This window comes from Balaenoptera physalus (genome assembly GCF_965194825.1).
Source record: "Balaenoptera physalus genome assembly, chromosome: 8".
NCBI classification, from domain to species: domain Eukaryota; kingdom Metazoa; phylum Chordata; class Mammalia; order Artiodactyla; family Balaenopteridae; genus Balaenoptera; species Balaenoptera physalus.
In genome coordinates, this window is record NC_138887.1 from 53,408,863 (window position 1) to 53,426,823 (window position 17,961).

The 17,961-nt window shown below is 37.1% G+C and overlaps 1 long non-coding RNA gene across 2 annotated transcripts in view; it reads left to right on the top strand.

Annotated features, from left to right (window-relative positions):
• LOC309665933 overlaps positions 1 to 17,961 on the top strand; it is a 207,809-nt gene that overhangs the window by 132,925 nt on the left and 56,923 nt on the right. Inside the window, exon 1 of one of the 2 annotated variants that reach the window (XR_014266786.1) lies at positions 282 to 7,287. The exons of the other annotated variant lie outside the window; for it this stretch is intronic. This is a non-coding gene — a long non-coding RNA (uncharacterized lncRNA). Of the gene's footprint in view, positions 1 to 281; positions 7,288 to 17,961 lie in introns of those variants that run through there. 2 annotated transcript variants of the gene reach the window in all.

Below are 17,961 nucleotides of genomic sequence, written 5' to 3' on the forward strand. Positions count from 1 at the left end.
TTGCAAGAGGGCCACTCTACTACGCATGCTCCAGGTAGGGAGAAGGAGGCAAGGGAACAGAGAGCATCAGAGCTGTTAATTAGCTTTTCACTTCATTGGCCTGAACGGTGTCATGCGACTACTCACAGTTGAAAGAAATGCTGAGAAACTGAGTTTTAACTTTTACTGTCCTGTGGCAGTTGTGGACAGGGGAGAGATGGGTTTGAAACGCAGGTTGGATCAGGCAAGTGTCTGTGGTATCTAGTATGAATAGAAGTAATGGAAAGAAAAAGAATAGACACTGACGAGCACCAGGAAAAATTGAAGTAGGCATATACTTCCTCCTGAGTAAAGTGAAGAATAGGATTGACAGGGTGGCCAATGCGCTCTTAACCATACAAACATACTCTGTTGAGAAGCAAAGAGTAAATGCAGAACCTACATTCTTAAAAAGAAGGAGAAAAAGAGTCAGCCTTTAATTTTCCTTGTAGGAAAAAAAAAAAATCATTTTAGGATAAATAACCTAATTACAGAATAGAAAATTTAGCAGGTGCAAAACTTCTTCATTTATGTGGCCCACAGCATGCAAGGAAGCTAAAAGAAGGAAACACCAAATGATGTCTGTGAGCCAGTCCTTACTAGAAACAATTATCTGAAGATGACGCCACAGATGCAGAAGCAGTAAGGAAGGCTCCATTCCTTCCACATTCACTGTTTATCAAGCACAACTATGTGTCTGGCTCTCTGTATCTGGCACGAAGCAATGAGTAAGGTATGGGTTTTCACCTCAGGGAACTCAACATCCCGGAGAAGTTTGCTCTGAATTTTTGCCCATTATTTTATTTACAGGTGGTTTGATGAGCCAACTGATATAAAACTGTATAAAAAAATGTCTTGTTCTGACGTCAAGAACTTGGCCTTTATTTTATGTACTTTATGCTATAAAATACACTTTGCTCTGCAATTAGGGCACCAAGTACATCATAAATGACTTAGTGACTCATTGAATAAGAGCCTGGAGATTAATTTTCTTGAAGCCAAATTCTTAGGAATTATTTTAAAGTCAGAAGGAGAGAATAGAGCCATATAGCTTTGCTCAGAACAGGTTATTAATTGTTCCTGCACCAAGAGGGGGGATTTGAGGAGCAAAGATTAGGCTGGAAGTTTCTTTCAGCTGAAAGAACTGACTAAATTTTATCTTCTCTTTTGGAGGAAGATAGGAATACATAGATAAAAAATACTTAATATTTGAAGATCAAAGTTGGATAATTTCTTAAGCCTTCCAAAATTTCAGTGGTAGAAAGTAATTATATATATATGTATACATATATATAATGTTTTATCATATGCTGTTTTTTTAAATATTGTTTTTAAATTTTTTTAAGCCAAAATTTATTTGAAGCAGCTGTTAGACTTCTTGATGAGTTTTTCTGGTTTGAAGTCTGCTGTTAGTCCCAAATAAAACCAAATACCTACTTAGATATTTTTAACACTTTACCAAGATTAAATACGCCAAACCATAACATTTTTGTGGGTTTGAAATTCTAAATTCTGCTTTCAACAGTACTTTGAAATGTTTTATTTGGGGAGAAAGGAGATAAAGAAATTTCCAAGATTATGTGGCTGTTAGGGGAAGTCAGAAGGATAGATCCACTTTAGCTATGCCTCTATTTAAATCTCCAACCCTTTTCAACCCAAAGAGGCCCTCTAGTAAGTCAATTCTGCTTCTGTATAACTTTGGACACAACATGTTAGCATTCAGTCCTTTATACAAGTTATAATATTGGAATATCATTGCACATATGAACCTCTTTATTATGAAAAATTTGTGCTTGTTTTTGGGAGGCGGGAAGATCAATTAAGTATTATATTGGAGAACCATTATGAATCTCAATTCTCTGCTTAGTTTTAAGTCTAAGCTAATATGATTTCTGGTTCTGGATCTATTACTCCAATGAAACAATTACTTCTACACCTGAAACTTTATTTTCTTTATTCTTGTTAGTTCTATTAAATGTTCATACCTCTATAATAAAATTTAAAGTTTAATTTTTAAAAATCATTTTGCTTGCGTGTAAAAGCCAAGGTAATTTTAGTATAGATATCAAGCATTAGTATAATGAATACAGTTTTTGAATATAAGGAAAAAGAGAAGGGGGGAAACTACAGGCCCGGAGTGCAGAAGATCTGACCTTTGTCCCAGTTCTGCCATCAATCAATTGTTAATCTTCCTTAAACTCCCTTTATTTTTTCATATTGAGACAAAATATAAGTTTTCGTGTATTTCTCAAATTCCACAAATCTCCTAAGTATTAGAGAACAGTATATTCTGTTTACTAATTTATGTATCTTTAAATCTTTCCAGGATACTAGCACCCCAATGTTACAACATCATGGAGTACCTTACAGTTTACAAACTTACATATCATATACACTATTAGATTATTATTTATTATCTCTTTAGGCATATCTTCTAGGCAGACTTAATTGTAAGGACTGGAACAAATTGTTTAATGGGAAATCCTTCCATTGAATAAAAAGCAAGATTTGCACTTCCAAAATCTCATCTAGTATTTTTGTAAAATATATAACCTATCATATCTAAGTTCAAAGCATACTTAATACTCAGTAAAAATGTTCAGCTATTTATGAAACTAAAAGGAAGTTACACACGACAGGTTGGAAAGCAAATGTATACATTTTGCAAAAATCATACCAGTGACCCCACCCTTTTTCATTAACTTCATATCGAAATAAAATTTTATCCAGGACCCTGCTTCAGGCAACATCTGTTCCATATTTACTTTACTATTATCAATCCTTTCAGTTTTCTTAAAACCTACTTCTAAAGATAAACTCGATTTCATAGGACTCTAATTTCCAACATTATAAAGCAAAGCTTTCTTTGTTGAATCCATCATCTACAGTACTTAGATTACGGAAGTGTTTTTAATGAAAAACTTCATAGGAGGTATTTAGATCATTATTAATTTCAGAATATACCAGTGAGGACTGTATTAGCATTTTCCCTTCATTGTTGTTCACAAAGCGATTGTGATGGTTTTATCATGTCCATGATGGTTTATTGTTCTTCTACTGACTTTTTTCCTGAGTTTTAGACTAACATGGTATTTCTCATCCAAAACCCTCTCAGGTAATTAAACTGTTGTAACTGCCCTCTGGGGCATCTTTATTTCATCTCTAACAGCTCATGCAAGAAACACACACACGCAAACTCATTCACAAATATGAACACACACCTGTCATTCCATGGCTTTCACAGCCCTTTCCACTTATAAATATTACTCTACTCCTTCCGTTCATGTATTCAGTAAACATTTATTGAGCACCTTTTATATACTGGGCACTATGCTAAGTGTTGTGGACCTAAAGGTAAATATTACATGTTTTTCTGCCCTTAAGCAGAGTGCAGTCCAGTGACTAACACAGGCATGTAACTAAGTATTACAATGCATAGTGATCAGGTGCTATGAAGTGAAGTAAGTGCAAAGATAAATCTGAGCTGGAAGGATAGCTAGGAACAAAATTTAAAAATCGAAAATAAGAGTGAAGGCAGGAGCCTGGCGCTACTGCATTTGAAAACATTGTAGAGCTGGGACCTGGCATTCTCCTGATCCTCAAGGGAAGCCTGGTTATTCTCCCACACTGTGTGTACCCCATACAAAAGGTGATTATCAAAGCCTCCTAGCTTCCCAACACAGCTCATCCATTCTCATTCCTCAGATTCAAACCATTCATTCTCATTCCTCAGATGAAAACCTCTCTGACTTTGGGGCTCTTGCCATCTGGTTACCACTTCCTACCTTCCATCTGGCTCTTGTTCACCAACACCCTTGTCACTCCTCCACTTTCATCAAGGGCCTTAGGCTCTGATCACTTTTTTTTTTCTTGCCACTTTTCGTGGCCAATTTCAATGTCAGGGCAGATGACCCCATCCAACCAACTTTCTTCACAGTTCCCTGATCTCTTCAATGCCAGGGACCAGCACCACATACAACAGATCCCACCCGGACTTCATCAGCATCCTTCCATTTTCCTGTTTCGGATTCTTAAACTCTTGGCAGTACCTTCCTTTTCCTCACATTTCTCTCAACCCCTTCTTTTCATCACTCCCCTTATTTGGCCACATCTAGAACACCAACACTTTTACTCTCCTTTTCTCTCCATCCTTCCACCCTCTCTTCTGTTTCTGACTTGCATCTGCCTAAACCCCAGAGGCTCATTAATGTATCACTTGAGCCCAGGTGTGCCTGTTGCGGCACCTTCCGAGGAAAACACAAAGCTTAGCTCATTCCAGACCTTTCCTCTACTCTTATACCTGAGAATCTTGACACAACTGGAGAGAAGGAACAAACGGATGTGATGATATGTTCATGGTCTCCAACTTGATGCAGACCCTTGTTCTCTTTCCCAGACTCATAGAAATCACTTTAAACTTCTGCCAGTCTCCTTAATGCCCTGACTTGCTGTTTTACCTATTAGTTTCAACAGATGACTGAAATCCAAATTCACGAGAAAACAGTGACCATCAAACCTCTTTGACTTTTTGACCTTCCTTTAGGTCAAGATCTGTATGTATCATAAACTGTTCCTTCAGTTTTAGTCGGAAGAGAGACACCCACCTCTGATGAAAGCTATTCTCTCCACCTTCATGTGGTTCCCATTTCCACCTGTAGCCTCAGTCACCTGATTCATCAATTGCCTTCTCTCTTCCGTAGTCAGCCTTTCCTTTTCAGCACATTAACATTCAGGTTTCTCTAAGAAAAAAAACAAGACCCTTTTCTGATTCTGTTTCCTACTCCAGCTACTTTTCTCCTTTCTCTTCCTTTCACACCTAAGTGTCCCCCCCCCCCAAAAAAAGGAACATACACGGTCAGCCTCCGTGTCCTCACCTTCCACCCATGCTTTATCAATCATTTATTATAAAATATCCCATATGTATAAAATAATGTGCATATATAAGATATAATAATTTAAATGTCTCCACAGCTCAGCTTAGGAAATATAATATTACCAGTGCCTTTAAAATTAGTTTGTGTTTTCCTTTCCAATCCATGCCCCTCCCCTATAAAGGCAGTCATGAATTTTTGCTTATTTTTCATTTGTTTCTTCATTTATACCTACCTAAACAATACATAGTATGCTCTTACCTGTTTTGGTTTTATGTAAATTTTATCATATTGTTGGTATTCTTCTGTATCTTATTTTCTTTGCTGTTTTTGCTCCATATTAGCTCTGTTCAATTTATAGTTATATTGATAAACCAGGTGACTGTGGTTGGTAGTACATTACATCATGAGAATTTACTATGAATGGAAATTGTTTTCAGTTGTTGCTGTTATTACCTTGAGCCGCATGAAACTGCAGCTTTTGTAGATTAAAAATATGTGATTATCAGGATTTAGTATGGTTTAACCTATACAAACAACTCTGCTGCAAACATTCCTGTACATGTCTTCTTATGCCATGTGTGAGAATTTCTCGAGGTCAAGGTAGAAGTGGAATTCATTGTTCCAACAGAATAAACATCTCCGTGTTTACTTCGTAATGTCAAATGGTTTTTCAAAATTATTGTTCCAGTCGGCGTCACCACCATTAATGTTTAAGTGTCCTCACTGGTTCATATTCTCAACAACACATAGTGTAAGAGGAAAAAATTTGCAAGTCTGAGATATGTAAAATTACACTTCACTATGTCTTGAACTTTTTTTGTATTAAGACCGCTTTTTTAAGAGAAGTTTCAGGTTCAAGCAAAATCGAGGGGAAGGTACAGAGGTTTCCCATGTACTCCCTGCCCACACACATGCATAGCCTCCCCCGTCCATCATCAACGCTTCACACCAGAGTGGTGCATGTGCTGTAACTGATGGACCTACACGGACACATCATAACCACAGAAAGCCTGTAGTTTACATTACGGTTCACTCTGTGGGTTTGGATAAATGTATAATGAGAGGTATCCATCATTATGGTTTCATTGCAGTGCCCTGAAACTCTGATGTGCTCCGTCTGTTCAATCCTCCCCTCTCCCAACACCTGGCAGTCACCTATCTTTTTACTGTCTCCATAGTTTTGCCTCTTCCAGAATAGTATATGTTTGGAATCGTACAATATGTAGCCTTTTCAGATTGGCCTCTTTCAGCTAGTAATATTAATTTTAATTAATAAATTAATTAAATTAGTAATTTAAATTTCCTGCATTTTTTTTTTCCATAGCTTGATTGCTCATTTCTTTGTAGCACTGAATAATATTCCATTGTCTGGATGTACCACAGTTCATCCATTCACCTACTGAAGGACATCTTGGTTGCTCCCAAGTTTTGGCAATTATGAATAAAGCTGCTATAAGCATGTGCATGCAGATTTTTGTGTGGAGATAAGGATTTGACACCTTTGGGTAAATACCAAGGAGTGAGATTCCTGAATCGTATCGTAGGAGTATGTTTAGTTTTGTAAGAAACAAGCAAACTGTCTTCTAAAGTGGCTGTGCTGTTTTGCGTTCCCACCGGCAATGAATGAGAGTTTCTGTTGTTCCATATCCTTGCCGGCATTTGGTGTTGTCAGTGTTCCAGATTTTGGCCAGTCTAATAGGTGTGTAGAGGTATCTTGTTGTTTTAATTTGCATTTCCCTGATGGCAAATAATGTGGAGCATCTTCTCATATGCGTATTTTCCATCTGTATACCTTCTTTGGTGAAGAGTTTGTTAAGGTCTTTGGCCCATTTTAAGTGGTTATTTACTTTCTTATTGTTGAGTAATTAGGTCTCAAGTCTTTTCAGGAGCCTATATCTCTGGACTGTGAACTTCACTAGTGTTTCTGGTTTTTTCTACCCCTTTAAGTGGGACAGGATGACTAGAGAAGGCTGGAGTTGATATTTTGCTACTCCCTCGTGGAAGGTACAGCTGACTGCAGTTGAGATTTCCCCTCCCCCCAGGTCGGTTAGGTCCTGATTATACCCCAGCAGGTTAGGCTCTGGTTAATTAGTTTCCCCTGAGGTCAGGCCTTGTTAAGAAGCACAAAGGTGCTCTGGTTTATTTTAAAGTGGTTTTCCTCCCCCTGCCAGAAGCATGTCGGGATTTTTCTCCCCTATTTACTGTGGAGTCTGGTTGAGCTTATGGAAGTGAGTCTCACAATATGGTGGGGCGCCTTTATGCCTGGGCTCCCAGGGATTTTTTAACTCTCAGAGTTGTGCACACTGAGCCCTCATCAGTTCCACAATTATGGCTCAGGCCTTCCGACCCTGGCACTGGTTCCCACGGGTGATTCTGCTAATGGGTCTCTGCTCGGGTAAGTGACAACAGACGTTTTTCCCTACTCTGTCTCTCCAGTCTTGGGGGCAGCGGTTTCCCCTCTGTCCTCCTCTCTTTTACGGACCCAAGAATTGTTAATTTTTCAGTCAAGTTCAGCCTTACTTGTTGTTAGGATGGAGTGATGTCTTCCCAGCTCCTTGTATGCAAAACCAGCTTTTCTTATGTCTTTAATTTTCATTTTCCTAATTAGTAATGAGGTTATCTTTTCATATTTTTATTGGCCACTTGTGTTTCCTCTTTGCTTTATGCTTATGCCCTTTTTTTCTGTTTAAAATTTGTTGGGTAAGACTTGTCTACGAGTTCTGGATACTAATTGTTTCCCGGTGATACTGATTGCAAATATATCTTTCCAGTTGTGGCATATTTTTCCTCCTTGATTTTTGTGGTGTCTTTTGATGAAGGTCATAATGTTCTCAATGTTAATGGAGTCAATTTCACCAATTATTTTCTTTAGTTGTTGTTGTTAAAGAATTCCTTTTTCCTCGTCTACAACCATAAAGATAGTTTCCTATTTTGCTATGTAAAATTGTTAAAGTTTTGACTTTTATGCTTTATCTTTAAGTCCATTTAGAACTGATTTTTGTGTAAGATGGGAAGTAGGAATCCATTTTCAGTTTTTAAAAATACAGATACCGATTTCCAGAGCACCACCTATTGAATAGTTCATCTTGTACTCCTACATATCTGTGCTGAATCTGTCATCTATCAAGTTTCCTTAAAAGCTGTGGTCTAATTCAGGCCTCTTTCTTCACTTCCACTGGTTTATTTGTCTATTTCTGGACCAAAGAAGCCAAGACACCTGTGACAGCTAGTATCTATACTTTATTTTTTTCTTCTTGACTCTAACCCTTCTCCTTAAATCTTCAAATCAGTCTTGTAAATTTCAAGGGATAGTCAGCTTAGATTTTGGAAGAAATTTCATTGACTGTGTATCAATTTAGGAACAACTGATATATTTAAAATATTAATCTTGTTATTTATATCTCTGCATTTAGGTTTTTTAAAAGGCATTTTAAAAGGTATAAATTTCTCCATGAAAGGATTGATCATCTTTTGTTAAATTGATTCCTAATTATATATGTTTTTATAATTTTTATAATTTATATTTTGTTCTTAACTTTTGTTTATTGATCTTATGTGGTCACCGAACGAAGCTCTTTTATTTGAATACTTTGTAGCTTTCTTTTGGGTTTGACTGTCTTCAGTAAGTGAGATTTCTTCTGTACTTTTTCTGTCCTTACGTATTTTTCATTTTCTTATTTTCTTGTGCTTTCTGGGATCCTCAGTTCAGTGTTAATGTGTGTGGTAATAGTAGGTATCTTTCTTTGTTTCTCTCTTTAAAGAGAATGATTTTACCATTTACGAATGACTATGATGTTTCCTGTGAAATTATTATACTCTTTTGCCAATTAGGAAAGTTTCTTTCAATTCCTAGTTTGCTAAGAGTTTCTAATATGAATGAATGTTGTGTCTCTTTTATCTGTAAAAAATGAAATGATTTTATGGGTTTTTAGCATTTTTCTGTTAATTTATATTAATAGTTTTTTAAATGTTATCTAGCTTTTTATTTCTTGGATAAAGCCAACTTAGTAATATGTGTGTGTGTCTGTGTGTGTGTGTGTTTTTAATATATTGCTGGATTTAGTTTGCTAATATTCTATATAGGACTTTTACAGCTGTGTTCATAATTGAGACCTATAATTTTTCCTTTGAAACTTTCATTATTGGCTTTTGGAATCAAGATTATAATAACGACCTTATAAAACAAGTCAAGGAAGAGTGTGTCATTGGTTTTTTGTTTTCTGGAAGAATTTATGTGATGTTGGAATTGTTTGCTCCTTAAATATCTAGTGGAATTTGTTGTCAAACTGTGGACTTGAGTTTTTTTGGTGAGAAGATGACAGTTTAATTTCTTCAGTGGTTACAGGATCACACAGGTTTTCTAGTTCTTTCATAAATCAATTTTTTTGAGAAATAATTTTCTAGAAATGCACCCATTTCATCGAAGTTGGCATAATCTGAAGTTGTCATAATCTAAAATTGTCTATAACATTCTGCTCTGTTTCTTCTGTAGCTATGCTTCCTTTAACTTTGCTAATATTGTTTGTATCTTTCCTCTTTTTTCTTGATCAATTTTATCAGAGACATCTGGATTTTGTTTTTAAAAACACAGACTTGTTTTTGTTGATTCTCTTAATTATTTTCTACCTTATTAATTTTTATTATCTTTGTTAATTTTCTTCTAATTTTTGGGTTTATTTTGTCACTGTTTTTCTAAATTTAATTAGGTGCTTAATTTATTAATTATCAGCCTTCCTAACATAGTACATAAGACTATACATTTTTCTCTATGAACTATTTTATCTGTATGCTATGTGATATAATTTTTCATAATTGTTCTAAAATTTTCTAATATCCATTTTGATTGCTTTGTTATTTATAAGTATTTTCAAATTTCTGAACATGAGTCATTTCATGATCTTCAAACTTAATTTTATTGTGGTTAGAGAATGTGACCCATATCGTATCAAATATTTCATATTTGTTAAAACTAGTTTTATAGTTTATTACATGGTTTCTGTATATTTATATAGGCAATACGCATCAAGTGTGCTTGAAAATTACGTGTTGTCTCTAATTGTTTCATACTTTACATAATGCAATTAGTTCAAGCATGTTATTTGTATTCTCAAAGTCTTTGGTATCTTACTGAATTTTTTTTTGGGGGGGTCAATTTGATCTATCCATTGTCAAGCAATATGTCTCAAAATCGCCAACTATGATCTGTGACTCTCTCCTGCTAATTTTTACTATATATATTTTGAATTATGAAATTTCTTGCATGGGATATTTTTATCATTAGGTAGTGTGACCCTCTAACTGAAATACTGCTTTATACCTTAAGGACTATTTTATCTGACATTTGTATAGCCACATTAAATTTTGTTCACCATTTCATTTAAAAAGATGTTTGTGTGCTTATATTTTAGATTCCTGGTATATTTTGGTTAATTTCTACCATCTTATTTTGTTCTTTGTATTCATGCTTAATACAGTTTAAAATTAATCTCTATCTTTTTGAACTTTATACAAGGACTTGAGCATGCTTTAACTCTAATCATGCTCTTTCTGACTTACTGTTTTAGCTTTATCTTGTTTTTTTTTGTCCCAACTTCTTTGTGCAGTACACACCCTAAGGTGACCCCCGATGAGTCATGCCTTTGCATAATTCTCTCCCTTTGAGTGTTGGCAGAACTTATGCCTTGCTTCTAACTGATAGAATATTGTAAAAATAATGGGATGTCACTCCCTTGATAAGATTACATTATATAGCAAAGGTGATGGGGATGTCATTTCAGTTATTGTGTTATGTTATACGGACTGGGGAGAGATTCTCCTTACTGGGTTGAAGAAATTAGCTGCCCTATTGTGAGGGGGTTTATGGAATGGGATGGCCTCTAGGAACTAAGAGTGGCCCCTAGCTGGCAGCCAGTTAAAGGTCTAGACCCTCAGTAATAGAGCCTCAGGGAAATTACTCTGCTAAAAATGTGAATGAGCTTGAAAGTAAATTGTTCCTCAGTGGCCCCTCCAAATGAGATCACAGCTTGATATCTGCCTTGATTGCAGACCTGTGATACCCATATCAGAGGACCCATTAATCTGGGTCCCAACTCATGATCCTTGGAAACTTAGGAACCAACACATATGTGTTGTTTTAAGCCACTAAATTTGTGGTATGTCATTACACAGCAACAGAAAACTAATACATTCTCAAATTAGACTTCATTGTTATTGTTTTATAGAGTTAATATTTGTTTAGACTCACTTATCTTTATTTACCACTTCATTTGCTTACCTTTTCTTCTTGAACTCGGTAGTTTTTCTGAAATCATTTTCCTTTTTCTTGAAGTATATATTTTAGAAGTTTCTGTAGGGAGGAGCTGCTTGTAGGAAATTTGATTTAGTTGTATCTCAAAGTTTCATTATACTACCATACAACACTTCTAAGTCTGTAGCTATGAATAATTTTTTCATAATTTTGATATTATCTCACAGTTTTTGTGCTTCCATTGTTGTCATTTAGAATTCAGTTATCATGCTAATTTTTTGTTTGGATATCATGTTTTTCTCTCTGGGTTTTTAAAAGTTCTTTGGCATTTGTGTTCTACAGCTTGGTTAAGATTGGGATTGTTTTGCTTCCTGAATCTGAGGATTCAAATCATCTGGAATTCTGAGATTTCCCTGAGATTTTGCCTTCCAAAATAATGTCTCTACTATTTTTCTGCTATTTCTTTCTGGAATCTCATTTGACTTGTGTTACCTCTATCACTGTATCCTTTATGTCTCTCAGTTGATTTTATATTCCATCTATGTCTCTCTGTGCTCCCTTGGGGCTAATTGCTTTATGTCTATATTTCTAGTTTAGTCATTCGTTCTTCAGTCATGTCTAATAGACTAAGTAGACACCTATTGTTTTTATTCCCAATGTTTATTTCTGTATGTCCAACTTATTTTTGATTTTTTATTCCAACTGCTTATGTTTACAGTCACTTCTTCCTTATTCATACATTTGATTTTTTTGTTTTGCTTTAAATGATTACACTCTAATCTCATATTGTGAATGTGACAGTTGCAACATCAGAACTCTTTCTTGAGTTTGATTTTGTGTTTACTGTTTCTGCTGATGTTTACTCCTACTCCTTGTTTCCTTGTTTATTTTGTACTTAAATTCTCAGGGGACATGAGGACTTTACATGTGGAAATTCTTTGAGGCTTGATTTGATGGTTGATTCATCTAGAGAAAGCTATCATTTGCTTTTGACAAGCACTTAGGGAAGCTTTAAGACTGGGGTTGCTTGAGTCTTTTTCAGACAATGCAGGCAGTGAGATGTGAGACCCTAGCCTGTATGAGGACTAGCTTGGGCTTATGAACTCCTAGGGGATATTTTGTTTGTTTCTTCATCCAAGGCATATTTTATTTATTTTGAAATTTTTTCTAATTCACACTTTCTCTGAAGATGCAATTCTTTACAGGTCCCAGAACTGAATTCCAGCTCTCCTGACAATGCAGACCTGAGTTTGTCAAGGTCAAAACCAAAGCTCTAGGTTTCTGGAGTTAATAGATGATTTCGGTGCTAATAACTCTTTGAGTTGATTCTCCCCAGAACTTTTGGCGTCTGATGATCCTGGTAGTTTCTCTTACTCTTTCCAACTCAGTCATGCGTTAAAATATGTTTTTAATTTTGTATCTACTAGGATACAAAATTAGGAGCTAGGATAAGCAGCAGGATCATTTTCAGGATATTTACTCTGCCAGTATTGTTGGAAAAGGAAGTTTCTGTCTACTCTTCACCTTCCTGTAACCAAGGTTTGCCCTTAGCACTTTATAGAATCTATCCTTGCTCAGGTCACCAGTGACATCATAATTCCTAAATAAAGTGAATGCTCATCAGATCTTCTCTCACTTTGCAGCCTCTGAAACTATTGTTCACTTTCTCCATGAATTACTCTTCTTCCATATATTATCTGATGCCTCCCTCATATTACATAGGCATGCACACTGACACACGCTAATTTGGAATTTGCCACTGCCAACTCCTAGGATGGTATTTTCACACTGTCTGTTATCCTAATAAGGTCTATAAGAAATATTACCAAACCAAGGACATTTTCCTAACCCTATGTGTGTTCAATGGGCTATTGGCCATGCATCCCAATACTTCTATTTCTTATTGCAAGAACTGCTTGTCTCTCAAGGCTGCTCTGTCATTCATCTATTCCAAAAATGCACCAGCCCATCTTAGAAGTTGCTTGTTACTTAAAATCCTATCACTTCCTGATTTTATTGCATCCTGCTATGCAGTTGATTGATTTGCTTTGAATTACCAGCGAATAAATGGCTAGGTGCTGGTTTTAACGGCAACCTTCCAATTCTGTAGAAGTGGTAAAAGTCAACTTCAGTAAAGCTCCTGTTGGAATGATTGGGGTGGAAGTTCCAGAGTCATAGGTCACTTCACCACCAGAACATCAGGTTGAGGTCTGAGTTTTCAGCTGTGTCCCTGAGTCAGGAGGCAGGATCATTAGTGACTCTTTAGCAATGGCTAGTAAAGAGGATCACCTGGTGCCACTCCGAACACCCCTATGATACGTACCTCTCCATGCTTTGTAGTAAAATGTCCTTTTAAATAAAAATCTATAAATTATGTTAATCAAGTGATACTTAATTGGGAATGTTACTTTTTTTCAAACTCAGGGAATGTCACTGAACATCAGATAGATGGTAAGATCTGGACTTACTGCTTTAGCAGTTGGCAAAAAAAAAAAAACAGGTAAAGCCTGTGCTCTGGACCAGAAGCACACAGAGCCAGTGTCCCCTTCTGTTCCAGCTCCGGAGTTGCAGGCTCCTTGCCCGGCTCCTCATTCACTCTGTCCTCTAAATAGTACTCTTCCCGCAGTGTGTGTGCCCTCAGTCATCATCTCTTCTCGCTCCACCTGAGCTCCTTATGTGCAGTTCTGGGCACCAGATTTACTTTCATGACTCCCACGCGTGTGCTATTAGCTCCGATAGCCGTCTGAGTTTAAGGTGCAATTTCAAATTCTTCCTGGTTATCTCATTTAGAGGCAACCTAAAATTCAGCATGACTGAACTTGAACTCTCTCCCTACTTGTCAGCTGTCAATTCTCATCACACCAACACTTAATAAAATCTCTTACTAGTTCACTCCTTTCAAATTGCTCCCTAAAATTAAAGAAAGCCTAAATATGGCCAAGGAATAACCCATCCTGCTTAATCGTTACTTGTAATTTTGCCCTCAACTTCAGTAGTTTCTGATGCGAGAGATGTACCATTCTTCACCTCTGAGTAAAGAAGTTAAACTTGTTTTTGCAGTTTCTAAGTTCCCCTTAACCTTGAGGATTTACTATCACCTCTGGGTTTACAGCTAAGCTTCTCATGACTGATACTGCTAAAAGCTTCATTTGAATAAAACATCGATGTATGTATAAAAGTAATCATCTCACTAGAATTGCTTAATTTGAAGAAAAAGATTTAACGATAAAGATAAATCTCTAAGTAATGTAGACAATAGGCAGGAAGAAAAATAACCCCAAACCATTGGCTTCCCAGAGCCCAACATCTCTCTCACTTCCTGCTTGAGGTAAAGGAAAGCAGAGAGACTTCATTCCTTACGTTGCCATGGTCACAAGATAAATATGAGCTGTTATTATTTTTAAATCAATAAAGAACTTTCCACTGCTCCTTTCGCAGCTGTATACACCAACCACTTCCCCCTCCTAACTCCAGTCAACGGTTCTCACATCTTCTGAGAAAAATAGGTGGAGGATATTTCTGCGCTCCTCTGCTGCTGAGGTTGCCCACATTCAGGTAAAATCGTGGGAAATGCCTGGACCACTAAAAACCTATTCCTGAAAGACAGAAGTAGAAAAAGAAATTTACACATATAAAAAAAGAGAAGTTGAGGTGTTGTGGGCGAGGCCGGCAACTCGATGAACTTCCTCTCAAGATAAAATAAAATTGAAGTGCCTGCTGCTGTATTGGCAGAAGCAAGACCAGTCTTTTTATAGGCACCTCAGAGAGTGTCTTCAGGATTGCCAAGTGTTTAAATATTTTCAGCTTAAGCACCTGGGGCAACAGGAAGGGTGTAGGCAACCGTGTTAGCAGAGCCCTTTGGAAAGGAAGCTGGGTGAGCTCTTCAGGACTGCTTATCATTTCCCTTTTTTGAAGATAGGAAGAATTTAGTGACCTTTCCATGTTGCTTTATTTGAATTCCATGTGAGAGCACAATAACAATATGATCACATTTCTTTTATATTTTTTTAATATTTTAAGATCTGCCTTAGGCGAAAATGAGCCAAGAAGAAAAAAGTAGTAGAAAATAGCTTTAGAAAACAAGTATGATCGTCATAGTCTCACAGTTTACTCTTTCTGCTGAGATGGAGGTTGAGTTTGGTATCCAGGTTACTGGGTCTTATTTCTATGTGTCTTAAATTTTTTGGGGGTAGATGTTGAGTAATAGGTGAGAGAGAGAGAGGGAGGATAGGAATTCAAAATAGTTCATTACAGTGTGATCTGATTTGGACTGGAAAGGACAGATGGTTACTAAATAGAAAACCAGAAGAGTTAGAATAGCTGCCTCGGTGCAGAGAGAGAAGATAGGAGACATCTTGGTCTGGATTAAAAGAGTTTGGGTCAAACTGAGGAATGGGAAGGCAGCTGTCTTTCTGGTGAGACAACTATAGGAGTGATGGGAAAAGAGAATTAAAAAAATAATAATTCTCTGCATCATGATCAAATGTCCCTTGGACACTTTTTTCAAGATGCTTCCATAGACAGTTAAACTGCTTTTCAGCTGCGGTTTGTAGGTGCCCCTTGGTTTGCTGTGGGATACTGAGATGGGCTACAGGGAAGAAGCAAAAAGTTCTAGCTGTTCGCATAATTTGCATCTGCCCCATCACAGCAGGGATTACATTCTCAAGAATAACCTAACATACTTGGAAGTCACATCAACATTTCAGGCCCTGACAGTACAGAGTTAAAGAATTTAATTCTTTGATCATAATAATTTGCTACGTTAGTTCTTGTTATACTAATATTTACTATTATCGGGTGAATATAATGAATAAGGAGTTGTGTTAAGTGCTATGCATGAGATAGTTTGATTACCTCTATGAACTCTAGGAGGTCGGTGCTATTTTTATCCTTATTTAAAGGTTGAAGATACTGAGACACAGAGATTTAACGACTTGCCCAGTCATACAGCAAATAAGTGGCTAAGCCAGGATTTGAATGGAAGCTGCCTGACCTCTAAGCCTGAGATTTCTTCCCCCACCCCACCAAATAAATAAATAAATAAATAAATAAATAAATAAATAAATAAATTTATTTATTTAAGCTCTGCCTCAAAGCACCTGCTTGATTTATATTAATCTGAAAATGGAACCATCGACAAAATTTTGTATTTAGAGTTTAAAAGCATATACTTAGACTTTTAAAAGCACAGTCATGGGTAATATATCCTAAAGTCCTGTCTTTGAATTGACTGGACTACTTTTCCGCTGGGAAAACTATATTACTGTCCTTTGCAGGGAAAATGTTACTTGGATCATGTCACTAGAGCTTCCTCCTAAAGAGATGTGTCCAGAGAGGGATTTGAAGTTGCAAAATGTTTCCTTTTCCTTAAGGCTATTCCATGCACCCTTCTAATTAAATGGGAAGATTTTATGCTGCGAGACTCACTTACTTCCTTCTTTTCCCAAATCTAAGAGATCCTGGAGATGACCAAAACAGGATCTGACACCAGAATAGACTCCCTGTCATTCATCATCTTTGAACATCATGTGTCATGAAATGTGACATAAGTTACCCTCAAGATACAATGAAATGGACCAAAAAGACACAGGGAGTTCTATTTCTAGCTTCTCATTCCACAGTTTCAAAACTTGGCTTTTGTAGATCTGCAGGTGGACTTTGAAAACAATATCATGTTCTTCCAGGTGACTAAGAAAATGAATGAATATGTAAAAGAAAAAGGACATTTCTTTTCTTTAGGTCTTGACATTTCAGTGACTGTCTATCTTTCCATTCATGCACACACACATACCTTCCAGCTTCTACTCTAAGTCTCCACAATGAGATGTATATCACACGCATACACATGTACACATACACAAACACTTATACATATCATAAAACTTTGTTTCAGTCACTATTCTTCTTAACACCCTAAAGCTTTAAACAATACTATTGAAGACTTCTAAACTGCAAACTTCTAGCAGTCTAAGAACGTGGAGTTCTGGAAAGTCCCTCAATGGACACCACAACACGAATAAAAAGTGTACTTTGAACAATTGCCTCTCAAAAAATATTACCACACATGTTATTCACATGGGTTATCTGACAACATGTAATGAGAAGAAATAGTAATGCAACCTGATTAGCCTTAGAAAGGCGAGAAAGGCGTATGGCTGCCCCAAGAAATATATTCACCTGCATGCAGTGTGTGTTTCTTTATGGAAAGCACACTGAGAGGAAATGAATAATTGTACTGATCTCGGGTGACCTCGGCCTACAGCGGCTTGAAGCAGGGTTTCCACTCGACCAGAGATTGAGGTCCGGCAGCGGCAGTGAGAGCGTTGAATCCTAGCTACCACACCACCAGGGACCAGTGGCCAGTGAACAAGGCCCTGGCCTGTCAGCTGTGTAGAAATGAATTTCCACATAGAGACAGAGAGTAGTGAAGCAAGTAAAGTGTTTATTAGGAGGAAAAAGAGTACAGTACGTGTGGATAGACGCATGGGCGGGCTCAGAGAGAGAGAGTCATGCCCTCGTGGCAGTTTGAATCACTTTTATAGGGCATTTATTCCGGGTTTCCTTTGACCAATCGTCTTGCTTTGCTGGGTTCTGGGTCCCTACTTGGTATATCTCAGGGTCCTCCCCTGTGTGCCTGTGCATCTCTTAGCCAAGATGGATTCCAGTGAAGAGGCCTATGGGTAGCTGACATCACTTACTATGGGGTGGCGCCTCCTCTCTTTTGACCTCCAGGGAGCCTTTCTGTGCATGTGTAGTCAGGAAGGTCTCCTTGACTTTGAAAATGAGGAATATGTGGTCTTTTATCTGGGCAGGGCCCAGCCT